A 21367-nucleotide genomic window follows, 5' to 3' on the forward strand; every position below is an offset into this window, starting at 1 on the left:
TTTAAAGATTTATTTATTTATTTAATTTCCCCCCCCCCCCTCCCCTGGTTGTCTGTTCTTGGTGTCTATTTGCTGCGTCTTGTTTCTTTGTCCGCTTCTGTTGTCGTCAGTGGCACGGGAAGTGTGGGCGGCGCCATTCCTCGGCAGGCTGCTCTTTCTTTTCACGCTGGGCGGCTCTCCTCACGGGCGCACTCCTTGCACGTGGGGCTCCCCTACGCGGGGGACACCCTTGCGTGGCACGGCACTCCTTGCGCGCATCAGCACTGTGCATGGCCAGCTCCACACGGGTCAAGGAGGCCCGGGGTTTGAACCGCGGACCTCCCATATGGTAGACGGATGCCCTAACCACTGGGCCAAAGTCCGTTTCCCTCCTTAATCTCTTTAGCCATCTCATTGGATTTATTAAGGAGATTTACTTGAACATCTATGATTAGTTTTCTCAACTCCTTTATGTCATCTGAAGGCTTAGTTTCTTCCTTTGGTCCCTATCTTGTTTCTTGGTTTGGGTGGTAAATATTTGTTGGCATTTTAACATCTGATTTACTTGATATATTTATTCTGGGCTCATTTTCTCCCTTTACTCTAGAGCTTTCTATTTGATTGGATTTGTGCTGCAGTCCTTGTTTGACACTTGGTTTGGCTTAATTTGGAACTTGATACTGGCTTGTGTTTAGCCAATCTAAATGTTTTTCAGTTCTTTATCTCTTTTCTTGCACTTCCTCCCTTGCTAGTTGTGTGGAGTAGAGCCATGGAGGCAGTTGGTACTGTTAGACGTGGAGGCTAAAGCAGCCCACATTGGCCCAGGAACTGATGAAGCTTCTTCCAGCTTTCTCCACTGCACAGAGAAGTGACTGAGCCACAGCTGTGTGCAGTAATCCAGTCTGTGCAATCCAAGACCTGATATTAATATAGTGGCCTGGAGAGACTGATGATGTGCCATACCCCTTCCTCTACTTCCTGGAGTGGGGATGGAGCTGCCGGTGTGGGCAGTAAACTAAACCATGAAGGTCAAAACTGCTTGCAGTTGCTCAGATAGACTGATGGAGCACCTGACACTCATCCCCTGCCAGGGGCAAGGATAGAGCCACAGGTGTGCACAACAATCTTCTCTGTGCAGGCTAAAGGTAACTTCAGTGCCCAGAGAAGCTGAGGAAGCACTGCCCCTCTTCTTCCTTGTCATGGGTGTGGATGGAGCCACAAGTGTACCCAACAACCTAGTCTGTGGGAGCCATAAGTGACTGAAGTTGGCCGGTGAGCCTGCAGGAGTACTAGCCCTCCTTCTCCCTGTGAAAGGCAGGGATGGAGCCACAGAAGTATCCAACAGTCTAGTTCATGGGGGCCAAATGTAGCTGCAGTTGCCCAGGGGCTCTGGGAAAACACTGCCCCCACACCAATCTATCAGGCAGGTGGGGATGGAGCCACTGGTGTCCAACCATCTAGTCCATATGGGCCCAAAGTGCCTGCAGAACCCCACAGATTCTGAGGAAACACTGCCTACATTCCTTTCCTATTGGAGGCAGGCATCTTGTCACATGGGTGCCCAGCAATCTAGTTTGTGTAGGCAGAAAGCATCTATAGTTGCCTGTAGAGGCTGGTGCAAGTCCCCTTAGCCTCCTCCCCATCCGAGATGGAGCTGGAGCCCAGGCTAAGGCAGGAAATTGATCTGGGTGGAAAGAAGCCAGTTCCTACCATCGCTGTGATTTTCAATCAACCCTGCTTCCCGTCAATAACTGGAAGGCAGTGATAAATGGAGGCTATCAATCTCTTCCCACCTTAGGCTCAAACTTTAGCCATTCTTAGTACTGGACTTCAGCCAGCTGATGTTACTATTCAGAGGCTAAACTCAGTGTGTGACCATTTCTTCCTCCCCCGTTTTTGGGAAATGGAGCTTCCCACTCCAGCTGGGCAATAACTCTTGAGCTGTCCATGGAGGATAGGCTGTACTCAAGAATCTTCACTGCAGATGGAATCTTCACTCCTTCTGTTCTTCCAAGGATGTGGCAGGATGCTCTTCTGGTCTTCTGGTTCCCCCAACAAGTGATTAAGATAGTTCTGGGGGTTCTGGAGACACCCAGGCACTATGGTCAGGGCAGCTAGCTCATGAGTTTGGTGCTTTGCCAGTGGGCCATACTTTGGGATTTATGCTGCCCATGTGACAGAACTGGACCCAGTTATGGTTTCCCTACACATGGCTCTTGGGTCCCTTCTATTTGAACCTATAGTTGGTGCTGGAGTTGGAGGTGTACGCCCAAGAGATTTGAATCTTTGGGCTTTCCATGTGTCAGCTGGGCCCTGAGCCTCAATGGAGTTGCAACATCTACTGTCCAGTTCATTGGACTCACCAGGAAAACTAACAAGAGGAGATGATGGACAACCACCATACCAAGGAACCAAGACGGTCTACAACTGCAGGCAAGAGAATCCAATCTGTCAGTTGTATGGGACTGAAGCCCCCTCTCAATTAGACATGGGGTTGGCCTCACCACCTCATAATTCTCAAGCTTGGGGAATCAACTATGGCCTAGAGTGGACTTACTGGTATTCTGCAATAGACTTATTGTGATTTGGTAATGGAAGAACTTATATCACTGATGTGGAGGCAGTGGCCATTGGAGGTTATGAGATCAGGGAGAGGGATAGCAGGTGTAATAAGGGGGCATTTTCAGAACTTGAGAATTGTTCTGAATGACATTGCAATGACAGATACAGACCATTATATATCTTGCCATAACCTACAGAATTGTATAGGAGTGTACACTACCATGTGAACTAAAATCCACGCTTAGTGACAGTACTTCAAAATTTGTTCATCAATTGCAGTGAATGTACCACACTAATGAAGGATATTGTTAAAGAGGGTAAATGTAGGTGACTTTGGGGAGTAGAGCACAAGGGAGTCCCCTATATTTTTTATGGAACATGTATATACTCTAAGTATCTTTAAAAAAATTAAAAATTACCAGAAAAAAAAAAAAAAGATAGCTCTGACTGATTACTAACTGCACTGTAGGGCGAGTTGACTCTTTGAATGTCTTACTCTGCTGCCATCTTGCCCCTCCCTTGTCAGATGCCCTTTCTGGGTCAATCAAAATTATCATATGGTTTTTCTCCTTTGATTTGTTATTGTGGTATATTACACTAATTGATTTGCTTATGTTGAACCACCCATACATACCTGGGATAAACCCACTTGATCATGGTGTATAATTCCTTTGAGGTGCTGTTGGAATCTATTTTAAAGTATTTTATTGAGGATTTTTGCATTTATTTTCATGAGAAAGATTGGTCAATTGGTTTTATTTTAGTTTAGTATCTTTATCTGCTATGGAGTTAGGGTGATGTTGGCTTCATGGAATGAGTTAGGTAGTGTTCTCTTCAATTATTTGGAATGGTGTGAGCAGGATTGGTTTTAATTCCTCTGGGAATGACTGGTAGAATTCATCTGTGAAACCTTCTAGTCCTGAGCTTTTCTTTGTTGGGAGGTTTTTTTTTCCTTAACAATTCTTATTAAAACATATTCATAATCCATACAGTTCAACTAAAGTATATAATCAGTGGCATTTGGTATAATCACAGAGTTGTGCATGCATCACTTCAGTCAATATTAGAGCATTTTCATTTGCTCCCCAGAAAAGGAAACAACATAAAACCAAAACAGACACACAAAAAACCTACCCCTTTGTAGCCACATCTCAGTCTCTCTATCCTTCTCCTGCCATACAAAATTGCTAATCTATTTCTGTCTTTTAAATTTATTTGTATTTATATTTTGCATAGATGGAGTTAAACAATGTATATTACTTTCCCCCAATATAAGCACCAATTTTATTCCTAATAATCCCACAATTTAAAAAAAATCTTAAACTTTTTATAAAAAGTACCCAAGTGTCATATCTGGAAATTCTGTTTTGTACTTAAATACTCTCTTAGTTGAACTGAAACAGTCCAAAAATTCCATAGTATCTATAGATTTCATTTAAACAGTTTAAAAATAAAAACCTTTCTATTTTTCTTTCATGATAAATGATGCTACTGATAGCTTCCCTTGGTAGAATTTTACTTTCATGATTTTTACAGTTTTACAAATACAGAAGACATATATCATATATATAACTAACAAGCCAGTCTAATGGCTTGCATTGGAGACCAGGGAGTTGCATTTTGCTAAACCCAAATTGAACAGAGTTGAATTTAGGTTCTTACAGAGAAAGACATTCTCTGGACATGTTGTTCTTGGTATTTCTTGACGCATCAGATGAATTGTAAAGAGTTGAAAGTGCTTCTTATTACTCTTGATTTGATAAAGTTCCTATAGAGCAATACTAGTTTCTAGTATTTGAAGATCAAGCTTTGCGGCTTGATCTAGTATTTGAAGATCAAGCTTTGTGGTTTCAAGCAACACAGACCAAATATGAAAAAATAAAGTATTGCTACAGGATTCCAGAAAAAGCTGCAAGAATTAGAGTCCACTGTCATCTGAAGCAAACTATCAATGACATTGGACAAGAGTCCTTTACTGGATAGTCTTAGATGACTTACTCTTAGTGGTTCAGCTTCATTTTCCCAAAACAAGGTTTTTCCTTCATCTGTCTTCAAGTCCAAACAAAGAGAATCAGATGTCTGAGCCAGATAATCAGCATATTAAAATTACTCTCTCCCAGCTTCCTATGTTACATTGCTTCTTTACTATGCTATTTCAGCTTTGAGTGGCTGCTTTGAGAACAGTTAAAGTTGATAAAAATCTCAGTGGTAAATAAAAAATATGAACACTTCATGAATTTGCATGTCATCCTTATGTAGGGGCCATGCTAATCTCCTCTGTATAGCTCCAGTTTTAGTGTCTGTGCTGCCGAAGTGACCACTGTATTACATATTGTATAGTTTCTTTTATTTGGCTTTTTTTTTTTCCTCTAACATTTATTTATTTCTCTCCACCACCTTGTTGTTTTTCACTTGCTGTGTTTGTTTCCCTTCCTTTTGTCTTTAGGAGGTACTGGGAGCCAAACCTGGGACCTCTAATGTGGGAGGGAGGTACCTATTCATTTGAGCCACCTCCACTTCTTGCTCTTGTTCTGTCCCTCATGATTTTCCTCCCCACGTGTCTTGTTGAGTCATCTTGTTGTATCAGTTCACCACACCTGTCTATCATGTCAGCTCACTGTCATCTTTTAGGAGGCACTGGAAAGCTCTGCTCCCTACTTTGTTGTGTCTCACATTATGTTTTTTCTTGTATCTCTTGCTATGTCATCTTCTTGTGCCTGCCCATTGAACCAGCTCGCCGTCTTTAGGAGGCACCAGGATCCAAACCAGTGACCTCCCATGTGGTAGGTGGGAGTAAGTTGCCTGAGGCACATCCACTTCCCATATTGGCTTTTATAAAGGGTATTTATTTGGGGTTAAATCTTACAGTCATGGGCCATAAAGTGTAAGTTTACTTCCCTCACCAGAGTCTGTTGCCATGTGTTGGAGCAAGATGGCTCTGGTCTCTGCTAGGGTTCAGCCTTCCTCTTCCTCCTTAGGCTCCATGGTCCCAGCTTCTTCTGATCTCAGCTACAGGCCAGCATAAGGCTCGTCTCACTCCCTATGTCTTGTTTCTTTCTGGGCTTTCACAGCTGTTCAGAACTCTGGTCTCTTCAGCTGCAAACTATCAGATGAACTATTCAACTCTCTCCCCAGGGCTCCAGCGTCCAAAACAAAACTCTCTGTGTATCTACTTCCCTGCCTTTGATTGAGCATCCATTTGTGTAGCCCACAAAGCAGGTGGGGGTGGGAAATCAAACTGAGTCACTCTAATGACACACACAAAAAAGCCCTAATCTTGATTTAATAAAGTAAAAAGTAAAACCTCTGAATCTAATATAATCTAATATGCCCAGAGAAGCAGACCAGTTTACAAACACAATCCATATCTATTTCTGTAGTACATAAATAATATCAAACTGCTATAACATCCTGTATAGTTTTTGATTCAAAGAAAAACCATCACAATCTTCTTGTGAAGAAAATGGCAAATCTTTATTTCTCTCTTGGTTAGCATCCTAATCCTTGGCCTGTCTGCACGGATTTCACGTGACTCCTCATGGAGCCCTTCCTGTGGCTTCCAGCTCTGGAGCTCTAGATTCCTGAATCCTGTCAGCATCGCTTTGGAATTTCTAGACCCTGGGTAGACAGGTTTGTCACCTGAGAAGTGACTGATAATTTCCTCATGGTGACACACTTTGTTTTTTTTCCCCTGTAAATTGTAGACTTTTTTTTTTACAATTTATCCCCCCCCTTGCCATTTGCACTTGCTGTCTGCTCTCTGTGTCCATTTGCTGTGCATTCTCCTGTGTTACTTGTTTCCCTTTATTGCATCATCTTGCTGCACCAGCTGTCTGTGACATGGGCCACCAGCTTTCTGTGGTGCAGGCCAGTTTGCCTTCATCAGGAGGCCACTGGAATTGAACATGGGGCTTCCCATATGGTAGACGGGGCCTCAATCGGTTCAGCCACATCCTCTTCCCTAGACTAATTTTTATGAAGTTAAGTAGAGAGATAAACACAGAAGGCTGTTCCATTTAATTTCCCCAAACTCACATTCCACTTCCTTTAACCCACAGTGCCAGAAATCTTACAAGAAATAAGCAAGATTTCCAGAAGGTCTTTTCTTCCTCCTTCTCCTTAGCAGTAATATCTGATAAATTACTTACAAAGATTTAAGTTGCTACTAAGTTGAATTTTCATTGTCCAAAGAATCTCATCTTTTAAGAAACTCACATGTGCCAGTAGAATTTGCCACTACTCTTGACATGAGACAGAGTACAAATGACTCTACTTCTATAAAAGACTACAAGGGAGCCTCAGTTATATTTTCTGTTGTTAAATCCCTGTGCCCATTAGGGGAGAAACTGGAGACACCAACAAGGCAGAGCCTGCCATTTCAGATGGTTCTGAATGGTTGTCATCATGTCATTGTTTTTAAATTACTCTATTTCTTAAAGTTAAGAAATGATCAAAAACAAAATGGTTTGCAATTCACTTACTTTGTCTTTTTATTTTATTTTTATTCTCCATCTTGTGTGGTAATTTATTATTATTATTTTTAAAGATTTATTTTTTATTTATTTCTGTCCCCTTCCATGCCCCCTCCCCCCCCAGTTGTCTGCTCTCTGTGTCCATTTGGTGAGTGTTCTTCTTTGTCTGCTTGTATTCTTGTCAGCAGCATTGGGAATCTGTGTCTCTTTTTTTTTGCGTCATCTTGCTGCGTCAGCTCTCCATGTGTGCCGTGCCCCTCCTGGGCAGGCTGTGCCTCTTTTGCATTGGGTGGCTCTCCATATGGGGTGCACCCTTGCAGGTGGGTCAGGAGACCTTGGGTGTGATCCTTGGACCTCCCATGTGGTAGGCGGATGCCCTATCTGTTGGACCAATTCTGCTTCCCATTTTATTATTTTAAAATTTTATTTGGTTTTATTTTTATTTATTTTTGTTTGCTTGGAGGGACTGGGGATTGGACCCTGAACCTTGTACATAGGATCTTGTACATAGCACCTTGTACATGCCCAACTACTGAGCTATATGTGCTCCCATAGGAATTTATTTTTTATATCAGAGTTACATGTTAGTTAGTAAGATACTAATTACAGTAACGATAAATCTGCTTTAATCAGCAGTTACACTTTTCCCTTATTTTTGTTCATTCCTCAATCTTTTGATGTCCATTCTGACTTCTTCAGTCTGAGAAGAGATGTAGATGTTATGGGGCAGAGGAACTGTTTTGCGGTTGAAGATACTCCTTTCTTTTGGGCTGTGGCTGGTCCATCATCATTGTGTTCATTGTCCAGTGCATGCCTGAAGAACTGGAGAGTAGGATCTGGCCATGTATCTGCTGGCTTTCTGACTCTGCTGGCAGAGGAACAGTACAAAAGGCTTTGAGTCTCTGAGAAATATTCTAAACAATTAAAATGAAAATTATAGGTTCATAAAAGGAGAAGAATCATAGTTATGGGATTTATAAATGGGGATACCTCTATTATATTGGGGAAATACCTTTTCATATATCCTCCGATATAGCCTGCTGAGGGTGTGCTGGTTTCATGAGGCCCTGTGGTCTACCTTTGCTGTCCACATGTTCCTAGAGCCCTCAGGAGCAGGTTTTATTTTAATATATTTTTAATTTATTTTTAAAAGACACATAGATAACAGAAATTGTTACATTAAAAAAATAGAAGTTTCCCATATGCCTCACTCCTCACACCCCCCACTTTTCCCACATCAACAAATTCTTTCACTAGTGTGGTACATTAATTTCATTTGATGAGTACAAATGGGAGCACTGTTACACAGTATGGATTATACTTTACAGTGTAGTTAACACTCTCAGTCTATTCAGTGGGTTATGGCAGGACATATATCATTCAGGACAACTCCACATCCCAAAAATGTCCCCATATCAAACTTCCTTTTCCCTCTCCCTGCCTTCAGCAACTTCAGTGGCCACTTCTCCACATCAATGATATAATTTCTTTCACTGGAACAGTCACAATAATTCTATAGTAGAATATCAGTAAGTACACCGTAGTCCATGTTTTATTCCCCCATCCTGAGGACCCTGGGATGGCAATGTGTACTCCACCTCTCAGTTGAGAGGGGGCTTTGAACACAAATGACTGGTGGATGGGATTCTCCTGCAAGACAAGGTCTTTTTCCAGTTGCATCACCTGTCGGTGCTTGGTAGTTGTATTAGTCAGCCAAAGGGATGCTGATGCAAAACACCAGTAAATGGTAGGTTTTCATAAAGGGTATTTATTTGGGGTAGGAGCCTACAGACACCAGAACATAAAGCATTAGTTACTTCTCTCACCAAAGTCTATTTTCACTTGTTGGAGCAACATGGCTGCAGACGGCTGTGAGGGTTCAGGCTTTCTGGAATCCTCCCTTAGAGGATCTTGCTTCTTTCTGGGTTCAAGATTCCTTTCTTCCTGGGGCTAGCTCCTCTTTCCTCTGTGAGCTTACTTCCTGGGACTCCAGCTTAAGTTTTCAGCATCAAACTACAACATCAAAACTTCAACATCAGAATCCCTCAACTCTGTTCTTTGCCATGCCTTTTATCTGTGAGTCCCCACCCACCAAGAGGTGGCTACTCAACACTCAAATCGTAACTCAATCATGCCCAGGTACAGATCAGATTACAAACATAATCCGACATCTTTTTCTGGGATTATAACCATATAAACTGCTACAGCACTAATCCCTTGGCACCAGGGAGGCTCATCCCTGGGAGTCATGTCCCATGCTGGAGGGAAGGTAATGCATATATAAGCTGAGTTTGGCTCAGAGAATGGACACATTTAAGCAACATATAGGCTCTTGTTAGGTAACTCTTAGGCACCCTGCAACACTAGATCAAGCTGAAATTTCAAGCACAACAGGCTCATAAGCATAGTCATTAGTATCATAGGTCCATCATTGGGACATCCTTCTTCACTGGTCACTGCCCTTGCACTTTGGGCATTGTTGCTGTTCCATTGGGGAATGTGGCAGAGCTCCCCAGAATGGGAACCCAGCACTCCCTCCCTGCAGGCCATCTCTAGAGAGTCTTTCAGTTCTAGGTCTACACACATGTGCTACCAGCACTGGGCAGCATACAGCCCACAAGGCCATAGGGGAGTGGCCTGGGTAGACAGAGTGACAGCATATTGTACCCCTGTTCCCCCTCACTGCCAAAAGGACTGTGACTCACACATATGGGATCTTGCTTCTGCCTCTCTGTCACACTGTCTCAGCTGAGACTACCCTTTACTGGGCCCTTTGGTGTACACTTGGCCTTCTCTAAGTGCTCTCTCTTCTTGGGCCCTGTGATCCCCTTTACAGAGCCCCTTCCCCACAGGTGGTAGGTGCTGGTTGCCTCTCTGTGCACCCTACCCCCCATGACCAAACCCCTTCCTCTGCCCCCCCTTTGACTTGTCCCCACAAGGTGGATGGTAGAATGAGACACTCTATGCAGGGCTCTGTACCTTTACTGAAGCTTTAATCAACAAGCAAGAACTGGAAGAAACATCTTTTTCAAAGCCTTGGAAAATATTGAATGATTACAATGAGCACCAAACCAAGAAAAAGGTAAAAATGGTAGGGTTTCATGGCATCCTTGCTGGCCCTTCCCTCATCCCCTAACCAGCTCAGCAAGGAACCAGCCCACGTTCCCTATCAGGTCTCTGGTTCCAGTTCTGAAGGCAACAACATGACCTTTACGCATTTCCTAGGGTGCACGCGTGTCCTTTCCATTGTGCCTGGAAATAGCCTGAAGGGTGAACCTGGACACTCACTGCCGACTTGCCATCCCAGATATTGTCCTGCACAGAGCTGTCTTATAGAACACTATAGGAGAAGAGTCTGTTTGCAGTTGCCTGGTGCAAAGGACTACAGGTCATGGGACATACTATGTCGCACCTGGGACCATGAGGAAACACTTGTTTCCTAGCAGAATGAGGATATTCATCTCCATGTAACTGGGAAAATTCCTAGGGTTACACATGTATGCCCAAGACAAGAGACAGCTGCAGAAAAGGCTGGAGAGGACCCTACACTTTTGCTTTGGGCTATTCTTTATACTCAGAACAGCAAGGCTCTGAAGAAAAGCACTCACACAGGCCAATCTGCAAAGACTGGAGAAGGTTTTTGTTGCTGTTGTTGTTTTTGTTAACTCCTGGTGATCAAGGAAATCTCTGTCATCACACTACTGGAACACAAACATAAGGAATAGATGCTTCAATCTCTAAATTCCAGAGTTAGCACCTTAAAATATAAAAATGCCCAGATCGCAACAAAAAGATTGAAAAACGTAAACAGGAAGTGATAGCTTGTTTAAAGGACCAGGATAAAAAAATTAGAAATCACCAATGAGGAAACCAGTCCTTGGAAATAACAGTCACAGTCTTTTGAAAATAATCCTAAATATGCACAAAGAGCTAAAGGAAATCAGAAAAACTAAATGAACATAGAGAATTCCAATAAAGAGAAATTGTCAAGAGGAACTAAACAGAGGTGAAGATCACAATGACAAGGAATTTCCTACAGGGGTTCAATAGCAGATTGGAGCTCTCAGAAGAAAGTCAGTGACCTTGAAGATAAATGCAAATAATTAAGTTTGAGAAGCAGAAAGATAAAAGAACGAAGATAAGTGAATTGAGCCCGAGTCTTCTTTTTCTTTCTTAAAGATTTATTTATTTATTTATTTATTTATCTCCCCTTCCCCCCCACCACAGTTGTCTGTTCTCAGTGTCTATTTGCTGTGCCTCTTTGTCCGCTTCTGTTGTTGTCAGCGACATGAGAATCTGTGTCCCTTTTTGCTGCGTCATCTTGTGTCAACGCTCCGTGTGTGTGGCACCACTCCTGGGAAGGCTGCACTTTCTTTCACACTGGGCGGCTCTCTTTACAGGGCGCACTCCTTGCGCATGGTGCTCCCCTACACAGGGGACATCCCTGTGTGGCAGGACACTCCTTGTGTGCATCAGCACTGCGTGCTGGCCAGCTCCACATGGGTCAAGGAGGCCTGGGGTTTGAACTGTGGACCTCCCATGTGGTAGACTGACGCCCTAAGCACTGGGCCAAGTCCGCCACCCCAAGAGTCTTCTTTTTTTTTTTTTTTTTTTGCACTTAAAAAAATATTGACTTATTGAAATTTATCACCCACACACAAACATACATGAACAATAAGTGTATAGTAATAGCTATGAAAGAAAGGAATAAACATATATAACATCGTACAGGACTCCCATGACTCACCTACCACCAACAACTTATATTCTTTTTTTTGTGTGTACATTCATAACCATGATCAATTTTATTTTTTAATTCATTTTTTTTTAATTTTTTTTAATTTTTTTATTCATTTTTTAAAAATATTACATTAAAAAAATATGAAGTCCCCATTCACCCCCCACCCTCCCCCACCCCACCACTCCCCCCACAGCAACACTCTCCCCCAACAGTCTTCTTGAACACCATCAAGGGACACAATATACTCATTGTGGAAACTCTTCTAGAAGAAAGAGAAAGGGGGTAGAGACAATATTTGAAGAAATAGTGGGACTTCCAAGAAGATTGTAGATTAGAGACATGGAATTCTCTACTCTGCCATTAAAATAGCTAGGGGACAGGCTAAAACAGTCTGGAAAAAGATCTAGGGTTTAGGATACCAGGCAAGGTTTGGACACTGCCCAGAAGAGAGAGGGACAAAGGAGGGCAATCGCAATGAAGGCAAAACTGAGTTGAAACCAGCAGCTGCTACTGCCAGCACCCTCCCCCACACCAAAGACACTCTAGAATTCCTAGGCCTCTGAGCCATATACAAAGGGGCCTCCAGGGATCCATTGCCCCAGAAAAGGGAAGACAGAGGGACACATCCTAAGGCTGACTCAGTTTCTGATCTACAGACTGGGTCTGTTGTGTCCCACCAGCCCTTCCAGACTAGATGGGACAATGCCATTGTCTGCCCTGGGAGACAGCACAGGCCTGGAGAGATCCTACCCTGGCAATCCCCTCTCTTCTAGCAAGAAGTAATTGTTGAGGATGCACCTCCCCAGGAAAGGGGAGAGAGGGGGACACAGCCTAAGGCTGCCCAGCTTCTGACCACACACTTGGTCTGCTTTGTCCCACAAGCCCTTCCAATCTAGGTGGGCCACGCCATTGTCTGCCTTGGGAGCTGGAATGGGCTAAAGAGGTATGACCCTCCCAATCTTCTTCTCTACAACCAGGACTGATTGTTGAGGATGCAGAGGGGAGTGGAATTATTTCCTTTCTGGGAAAAGGGAGGGGGCTACCAATGAAGGCTGAAGGATTGTCTCTGAGAAGGTGTGAATTTCAAGTCTCTTAGCCTCCAGGCAGGAACTCTGACAGGACAATCCTGTCAGTGTTGCAGCTGACACAGTCACAGCAGGCACTGATCTGAGAGGACCGCTAAAGTATGCCACATCCTGGAAGACCAAGGAAGTGGACATAAAAGGTCTAGGAAGCAGGTCTGCAGCCCATTCCTGGGTCAAGAGCCCAGTTTTGAGCAGCTACCACGGACAATCCTAATGATCTAGGTTGAACCAAGAATCAAAGAGCAGCAGTAACATACAGCCTCCTACCATTAAACCCTTATGAAAGAGAAAGAAATTGAGCATCTGACTAAACTACCATCCTAATCAGAAGCCTAGACATCAGTAAAAAAAATGATGAGCCATACTAAGAAAATGGAGGATGCGGCCTAAGAAAAGGAATACATTCAAAGCACTAAAATAGATGCATGATTTGAATGAACTAATTAACAACAGCACAGAAATTTGCAAAATCAAATTAATGAATTGAAAGACAGTATGGCTAAAGAGATAAATGACATCAAGAAGACACTGAGTGAGCACAAGGAAAAATTTGAAATCCTGAATAGAGAAGACATGGAGCTCATGGGAATGAAAGACACAATAAGGTGAGATTTAAAAAAAAACAAAACATTAGAGGCATACAACAGCAGACTTGAATTGATAGAAAAAAGAATAAGTGATACTGAAGATGTTGTAGAATTTGATACTAGGTTCAATTATTTGCGTATAGAAAGGCCAAGACTCAGAAATGATTTTGAAAAGGAAAAATGGTTTATTGATGGCCAGCCAGACTTGGAAGCTTTCTGTTTTAAGCCCAAGCCCCGAACAAGAGTTTTAAGTTCTTTTTATACAGAGAGGAAAGGCCAAATGGTCCTTTTGTTTCAGTTCTCAATAGGCTTGAATTAGCATATATCTTCCACATCCTAGGTAAGCTTTTAGCATGGACTTCATACATTCTAGATAAGCTTTTAGCACATTTGGTTTGCATTTTCCCTGAATATTTAAAGTTTATAGAGTTTGCATTGATAAAATGTTTCCTGGGACTGGAGTCATTGCCATGGTTACCAAGGGCAGGGTTGCAGTCTCTCCATCATCCCACACCCACAAGCCAGGACAGACCGCTTAGGTTAAGGTTATCTCTGAAGATACAGCCTCCCACCCATAGCCCACATCAAAGACAGAACAGTTGAAACTGAAAGAAAAGATCAGAGAGAAAGGAATGGAAAAATTGAGCAGGGGCTCAGGGAGTTGAAAGACAACATGAAATGCAATAACATACATGTCATGTGAGTTCCAGAAGAAGAAGAGAAGAGAAAAGGGGTAGAAAGTGTTATTTGTGGAAATAATGACTGAAAATTTCCCCACTCTCACAAAAGAAATGAACTTATATGTCCAATAAGCACACCATACCCCAATTAGAGTAAATCCGAATAGACTTACTCCAAGACCCACACTACCCAGAATGTCCAATGTCAAAGATAAAGAGAAAATTCTGAAGAGCAGCAAGGGAGAAGCAAACCATCACATAGAAAGGATGTTCAGTGTGACTTGGCATAGATTTCTCATCAGAAACAGGAGATGAGAAGAGAGTGGCAATTTATGATTAGGATACTAGAAGAGAAAAACTGCCAGCCAAGAATTCTCTGTTCAGCAAAATTGTCCATCAAATATGAAGGTGAGGGGAAGTGGATTTGGCCCAAGAGTTAGGGCATCTGCCTACCACATGGGAGGTCCAAGGTTCAAACCCAGGGCCTCCTGACCCACGTGATGAGCTGGCCCACGCTCAGTGTTGATGTGTGCAAGGAGTGCTTTACCACGCAGGGGTGTCCCCCACTTACGGGAGCCCTGCACATGAGGAGTACACCCTGTAAGGAGAGCCACCCAGTGTGAAAAAGTACAGCCTGCCCAGGAATGGCACTGCACAAACAGAAAGCTAAAGCAGCAAGAGGACGCAACAAAATGAGACACAGATTCTGGGTGCCACAGACAATAATACAAGCAGACACAGAAGAACACACAGTGAATGGACACAGAGAGCAGAAAACTGCAGGGGAAGGGGGATAGGGAAAGGGAGAGAAATAAATAATAAATCTTTAAATAATAAATTTTAAAAATATGATGTGAGTATAAAATAATCACAAACAAGCATAAACTAAGAGTTCATAAAAAAACAATCCACCTTTGAAGGAAATACTAAAGGAAGCCTTAGAACCTGGAAGGAAAACAAAGGAGAGAGAGGCCTGGAGAAGAGTATAGATGAAAGGGTAGCAGAAAGAATAACCAAAACCATAAAGAGACAGACAAAACTAAGATATGACATGAAAGTCAAAGAAGAAAATGGAGGAAGTAAATACTGCATTTACAGTAATACCTTTGAAAGTGAATGAATTAAACTCCCCAATCAAAGGATATAGGCTGACAGAATGGATAAAAAAAAAATGAGCTATCCATATACTGCTTAGGAGACTCACCTAAGACCCAGGGATAAAAAAAACAGCTGAAAGTGAAAGGTAGGATAAAGATTCTCCATGAAAACAGTAACCAAAAATGAGCAAGAGTAACTATACTAATATTGGACAAATATTATGAGATACAGAAGGTCATTATATATTAATAAAAGGGACAATCCACCACAAAGATAGAACAGTCATAAATATCTATGAACCTAACCATGATGGCCCAAAATACATGAGACAAACTCTGGCAAAACTGAAGGGAGAAATAGACATCTCTACAATAATGGTTGGAGATACCAAAATGATTAGATAGAATTAGAACAACTAGAGAGAAAAGCAGCAAGGAAACAGAGAGCTTGAATAATATGATAAATGAGTTAGCCTTAACAGACATATACAGAATGTTGCACCCAAACTCAGTGGGTTATACATTCTTCTCAAGTGCCCATCTTTCTCCATGATAGACCACATGTTGGGTCACAATGCAGCTCTCAATAAATATAAAAAGGTTGAAATTCTACAAAGCACCTTCTCAGATCATAATGGAATAAACCTGGAAAACAGGAATGGAAAAAAGTAAAGTAGCAAATGTGTGGAGCCTGAACAACTCACTTCTAAATAATAGGTGGATCAAAGAAGAAATTGTAAGTGAAATCAGTAAATATATTGACAAAAATGGAAATGAGAACACAACTTATCAAAACTTAAGGGAGGCAGCGGACTTGGCCCAGTGGTTAGGGCATCCATCTACCACATGGGAGGTTCGCGGTTCAAACTCCAGGCCTCCTTGACCCATGTGGTGCTGGCCCACGAATAGTGCTAATGCACACGAGGAGTGCCCTGCCACACAGGGGTGTCCCCCGCATAGGGGAGCCCCACGCGCAAGGAGTGCACCCCATAAGGAGAGCCGCCCAGCGTGAAAGAAAGTGCAGCCTGCCCAGGAATGGCACCGCCCACACAGAGAAATGACACAACAAGATGATGCAGCAAAAAAGAAACACAGATTCCCATGTCGCTGACAACAACAGAAGAGGATAAAGAAGACACAGCAAATAGACACAGAGAACAGACAACTGGGGTAGGGGGGAAGGGGAGAGAAATAAATAAATAAATCTTAAAAAAAAAAAAAACAAGGGATACAGTGAAAGCAGTCTAGAGAGGGAAATTTATAGCCCCAAAGCCTCGTTTAAAGAGGAAAAAAGAGCTACACTCAAAGATTTAATGGAACAACTAAAGAAACTAGTAAAGGTAAACCAAACCAATCCCAAAGAAAGCAAAAGAAATGATATAATAAAGATTAGAGCAGAAATAAATGAAATTGAAAACAACAGCAACAAAATAGAGAAAATCAACAAAACTAAAAGATGGGGCAGTGGACTTGGCCCAGTACTTAGGGCATCCGTCTACCACATGGGAGGTCCATGGTTCAAACCCCGGGCCTCCTTGACCCATGAGGAGCTGGCCCATGTGAAGTGCTGATGTGCTCAAGGAGTGCCCTGCCATGCAGGGTGTCCCCACATAGGGGAGCCCCACGTGCAAGGCATGCACCCCGTAAGGAGAGCTGCCCAGCACGAAAGAAAGTGCAGCCTGCCCAGGAATGGTGCCACACTGACGGAGGAGAGCTGACACAACAAAAAGAAACACAGATTCCCATGCTGCTGACAGCAACAGATGCGGACAAAGAAGACACACCAAATACACACAGAGAAGAGACAACTGGGGTGGGGTGGAGGGAAGGGGAGAGAAATAAATAAATCTTAAAAAAAAAAAACCCCAAAAGCTGATTCTTTGAGAAGATCAATAAAATTGACAACCCCCTAGCTAGACTAACCAAGAAAAAAAGAGAGAAAATGCAGATAAATACAATCAGAAAGGAAAGGGGGGTGAAGTTATGGCCCCACAGAAATAAAAAGGATATGAGAATATTATAAGAAACTGGATGCCAACAAACTAGACAACCTAGGTGAAATGGACAAATTCCTAGAAATGCACAACTTGTAACAACACTGATGTTACAAGAAATACAAGAACTAAACAAACCAATCTCATTTAAAGAGATTTAATCTGTCATCAAAAAATCTCTCAACAAAGATAAGTTTAGGACCAGATGACCTCACAGGTGGATTCTACCATGTGTTTTGAGAAGAATTAACACCTATCATGTTTAGACACATCCAAAAAATTGAAACTGAAGGAAAATTACCGAAATCATTTTATGAAGCCATGGTCACTCTGATAGCAAAGCCAGATAAAGACCCTATCAGAAAATTACACACCAATCACTCTAATGAACATGGATGAAAAAAAATCTCAAAAAAATACTTGCAAATTGAATTCAACAGCATACCAAAAGACACATCACGACCAACTGTGATTTATTCCTGGTATGCAAGGCTGGTTCAATATTTCTAAAAATCAATGCAATAACATTAACAGACGGAGGGGAGAAACCACATAATTGCAATTGATGCAGAAAAGGCATTCTACAAAATCCAGAATCCTTTCTTGATGAAAACACTTTGAAAGGCAGGAATAGAAAACAATTCCTCAATATGATAAAAGGCATATTTGAAAAACCCACAGCCAACATCGTACTCAATGGGGAAAGGTTGAAAGCTTTCTCTCTAATAGATGAGTTCAGTCAAGTGACAGCATATTATATCACCACACAAAAATCAATAATATTTTTATACACTAGTATTGAGTAATTGGAAGAGGAATTCAGGAAAAAAATTCCATTATCAATAGCAACAAAAAGACTCAAATACCTAGGGATCACTTTCACCAAAAATGTACAGGATCTGTATTTAGAAAATTACAAAATAATGCTGAAAAAAATCAAAGCAGACCTAAAGAAATGGAAAGACATTACACGCTCATGGATTGGAAGGCTAAATATTGTGCAGATATCAATCATACTCAAACTGATAGATTCAATGCAATACCAATCAAAAGTCCAACAGCCTACTTTAAAGAAACAGAAAAGGCAATTGCCAAATTCATTGGGAAGGAATACTGCAACCTAATAGCCAAAAGCACTCTAAAAAAAATAGTGATGTGGAGGAATTTCACTGCCTGACCTTAAAAGAAAGCTACAGTGGTCAGAACAGCATGGCCTAGCATAAAAACAGACAATGGATTTTGGAGAACAAAGCAGGGATTTCATTTATCATTAAGAAACATTTCCTGGAGCCAAAGAAGCACCTAGGTGTTCCAGTGATGGTAGCAGATGGTGAAAGGTCAGTCCTGTCTCCGTGTGGAAGTTGTGGCCCCATCAAAGTGAAAGCTGAATCCATGGATGATTCTGGAATTTCCCTAGAAATGGAAGCTGTGACGGTAAAGGAAGAATCAGAAGATCCTGATCACTCTCAAATACATCGTTCTTCAGAAGGCAATGAAGGAACAGATATAGAAGTGCCAGCTGACGATTCTACTCAGCTGGTCATTTCAGAAACCAGTGAGGAACCAACTTCCAGGCAGATGGCAGACCAGAAAGATACTGAACTCTCTTCTATCCCAGAAAATAGCTAGAGGACAGTCAGAAAAGGCCTGGGAAAAAATGTTGTAGGGTTTAGGACACCACAGGAAGGCTAGACACCACCCTGAAGAGAAAGAGGCAAAGGAAAAGAATCATGATAGCAAAACTGAGTTAAAAGCTGCAGCTGCAACTGTTGGCATCCTCTGCCACTGTATAGACACTTTTGAATTCTCAGTCCTCAGGGCTGGTGGCTACAGCAAAGTGGGACCCAGGGATCCACCTCCCTAGGAAAGGAGAGGGAGAGGGACACAGTATAAGACTGGCTCAGCTTTTTTTTTTTTTGTTAAGGTACAGGCCCTGGAGATTGAACCTGGAACCTCATGTGTGGAAAGCGAGTGCTCAACCACTGAGCCATATTGGCTTCCCTGACTCAGTTTTTGTTTTTTCTTTTTCTTTCTTTTTTATTAAATTCTTTTTTTGCAAGATACATAGATCACAAAAAATGTTACATTAAAAAATATAAGAGGTTCCCACATATCCCAACCCCCACCCACCCAGGCCTCCCATGTCAACAACCTCTTTCATCATTGTGGCACATGCATTGCATTTGGTGAATACATTTTGGAGCACTGCTGCACAGCATGGATTATAGTTTACATTGTAGCTTACACTCTCCCCCAGTCTGTTCAGTGGGTTATGGCAGGATACATAATGTCCAGCATCTGTCCCTGCAATATCATTTAGTACAACTCCAAGTCCTGAAAATGCCCCCACATCTCATCTCTTCTTCCCTCTCCCTGCCCTCAGCAACTACTGTGACCACTTTTTCCAGATCAATGCTACAGTTTCCACAGATTTGGTCGCTTTATCCCAGGAGTCCTTCCAGCCTGGGTGGGACCACACCATTGTTTGCCTTGGGAGTCAACAGGGGCTAGAGAGATCCAACCCTCTCAATCTTCCTCTCTCCTCACCGAGTCTGGTTGTTGAGGATGCAGAGGGGAGAGGAATTATTTCCTACCTGGGAAGAGAGGGGGCTGCCAGCAAAAGTTGCAGAACTACCTTTGAGCAAGTTTGAATTATGAGACACTTAGTCTCCAGGTAGGATCCTCTATCACATTGATCCAGTTCATGTTGCAGCCTAGACAGAACTATTCCCTGAGCTGAGAGGGCGGTCCATGAGCGCCATCTTCTCGCAGACCAAGGAAATTCACATAAGGTAATTGAAAGTAAATAAATACTTGAGGTTTTTGTGGCCTTTACAGAGTCCCTCCCCAAGGCCCTTGAAAGCGGGTCTGCAACCCAATACTGGCTCCAGTGCCCAGATTTGAGCAATGGACAATCCTAAAGACCCAGAACAGGTTGTATCACGAATCAAAGAACATGGGAAGCAGACTTGGCCCAGTGGATAGGATGTCCGTCTACCACATGGGAGGTCTGCGGTTCAAACCCCGGGCCTCCTTGACCCAGGTGGAGCTGGGCCATGCGCCGTGCTGATGCACGCAAGGAGTGCTGTGCCACACAGGGGTGTTCCCCGCATAGGGGACCCACACACACAAGGAGTGTACCCTGCAAGGAGAGCTGCCCAGTACGAAAGAAAGTGCAGCTTGCCCAAGAATGGTGCCGCACACACAGAGAGTTGACACAGCAAGATGATGCAACAAAAAGAAACACAGATTCCCATGCTGCTGACAACAACAGAAGCGGACAAGAACATGCAGCATATGGACACAGAGAACAGACAACTGGGGAGAGAAGGGGAGAGAAATAAATAAAATAAAAATCTGAAGAAGAAAAAAGAATCAAAGAACAGGAGTAACACAAAACCTCCCACTACCAAATCCCCATGAAAGAGAGAAATTGAGCATTTGAGTAAACTCACCATCCTAAACAGATGCCTAGATATCAGCAAAAAAATTACAAGCCATACCATGAAAATTGAAGAAATGCCCCAAGCAAAGGAATATATCAATGCCCCAGATGAGATTCAGAATTTTTTTTGAATGCAGATGTTTTTATTGGCCACCCATTCCTCAAAGGGTCTTCTGCTTCTTAATGCCTCAACATATCAAAGATACACCTGACCGTTACATATTAATAAAAGGGACAATCCACCATGAAGAAATAACAACCATAAATATATATGTACCTATCAGGGATGTCCCAAAATACATCTGGTGAACTATGGCAAAACTGAAGGGAGAAACAGACATCCCTATAATAATCATCGTTGACTTCAACACCCCACTTACATCACTAGAACACCTAGACAGAAGATCAACAAGGAAACAAAAACTTGAACAACATGATAAACAAGCTAGACCCAACAGACATATACACAAAATTGCACCCAAACTCAGCAGATTATACATTCTTTCAGGGGCTCATGGGTCTTTCTCCAGGATAAACTACATGTTAGCACAAGGCATTTCTCAATAAAGACAAAAAGACTGAAATTATATAAAGCATCTTCACATGTTAGAATGGAATGAAACTCAAATAACTGACAGGAAAGAGGTAAATTTGCAAATGTTTGGGGCTGAACAAAAGACACACCTAAACAGTCAGTAGGTCAGAGAAGAAGTTATAAGTGAAAT

At 42.4% G+C, this 21367-nt stretch overlaps 1 non-coding gene across 1 annotated transcript; it reads right to left on the minus strand.

The window, feature by feature from the left end:
• Positions 1–4755: 4755 nt before the first annotated feature.
• Positions 4756–4862, minus strand: LOC131274688 (U6 spliceosomal RNA). Its single transcript, XR_009181975.1, has one exon. It is a non-coding gene; the product is annotated as a U6 spliceosomal RNA (small nuclear RNA).
• Positions 4863–21367: the final 16505 nt, after the last annotated feature.

Source organism: Dasypus novemcinctus, chromosome 19 (genome assembly GCF_030445035.2).
Source record: "Dasypus novemcinctus isolate mDasNov1 chromosome 19, mDasNov1.1.hap2, whole genome shotgun sequence".
Taxonomy (NCBI): Eukaryota; Metazoa; Chordata; class Mammalia; order Cingulata; family Dasypodidae; genus Dasypus; species Dasypus novemcinctus.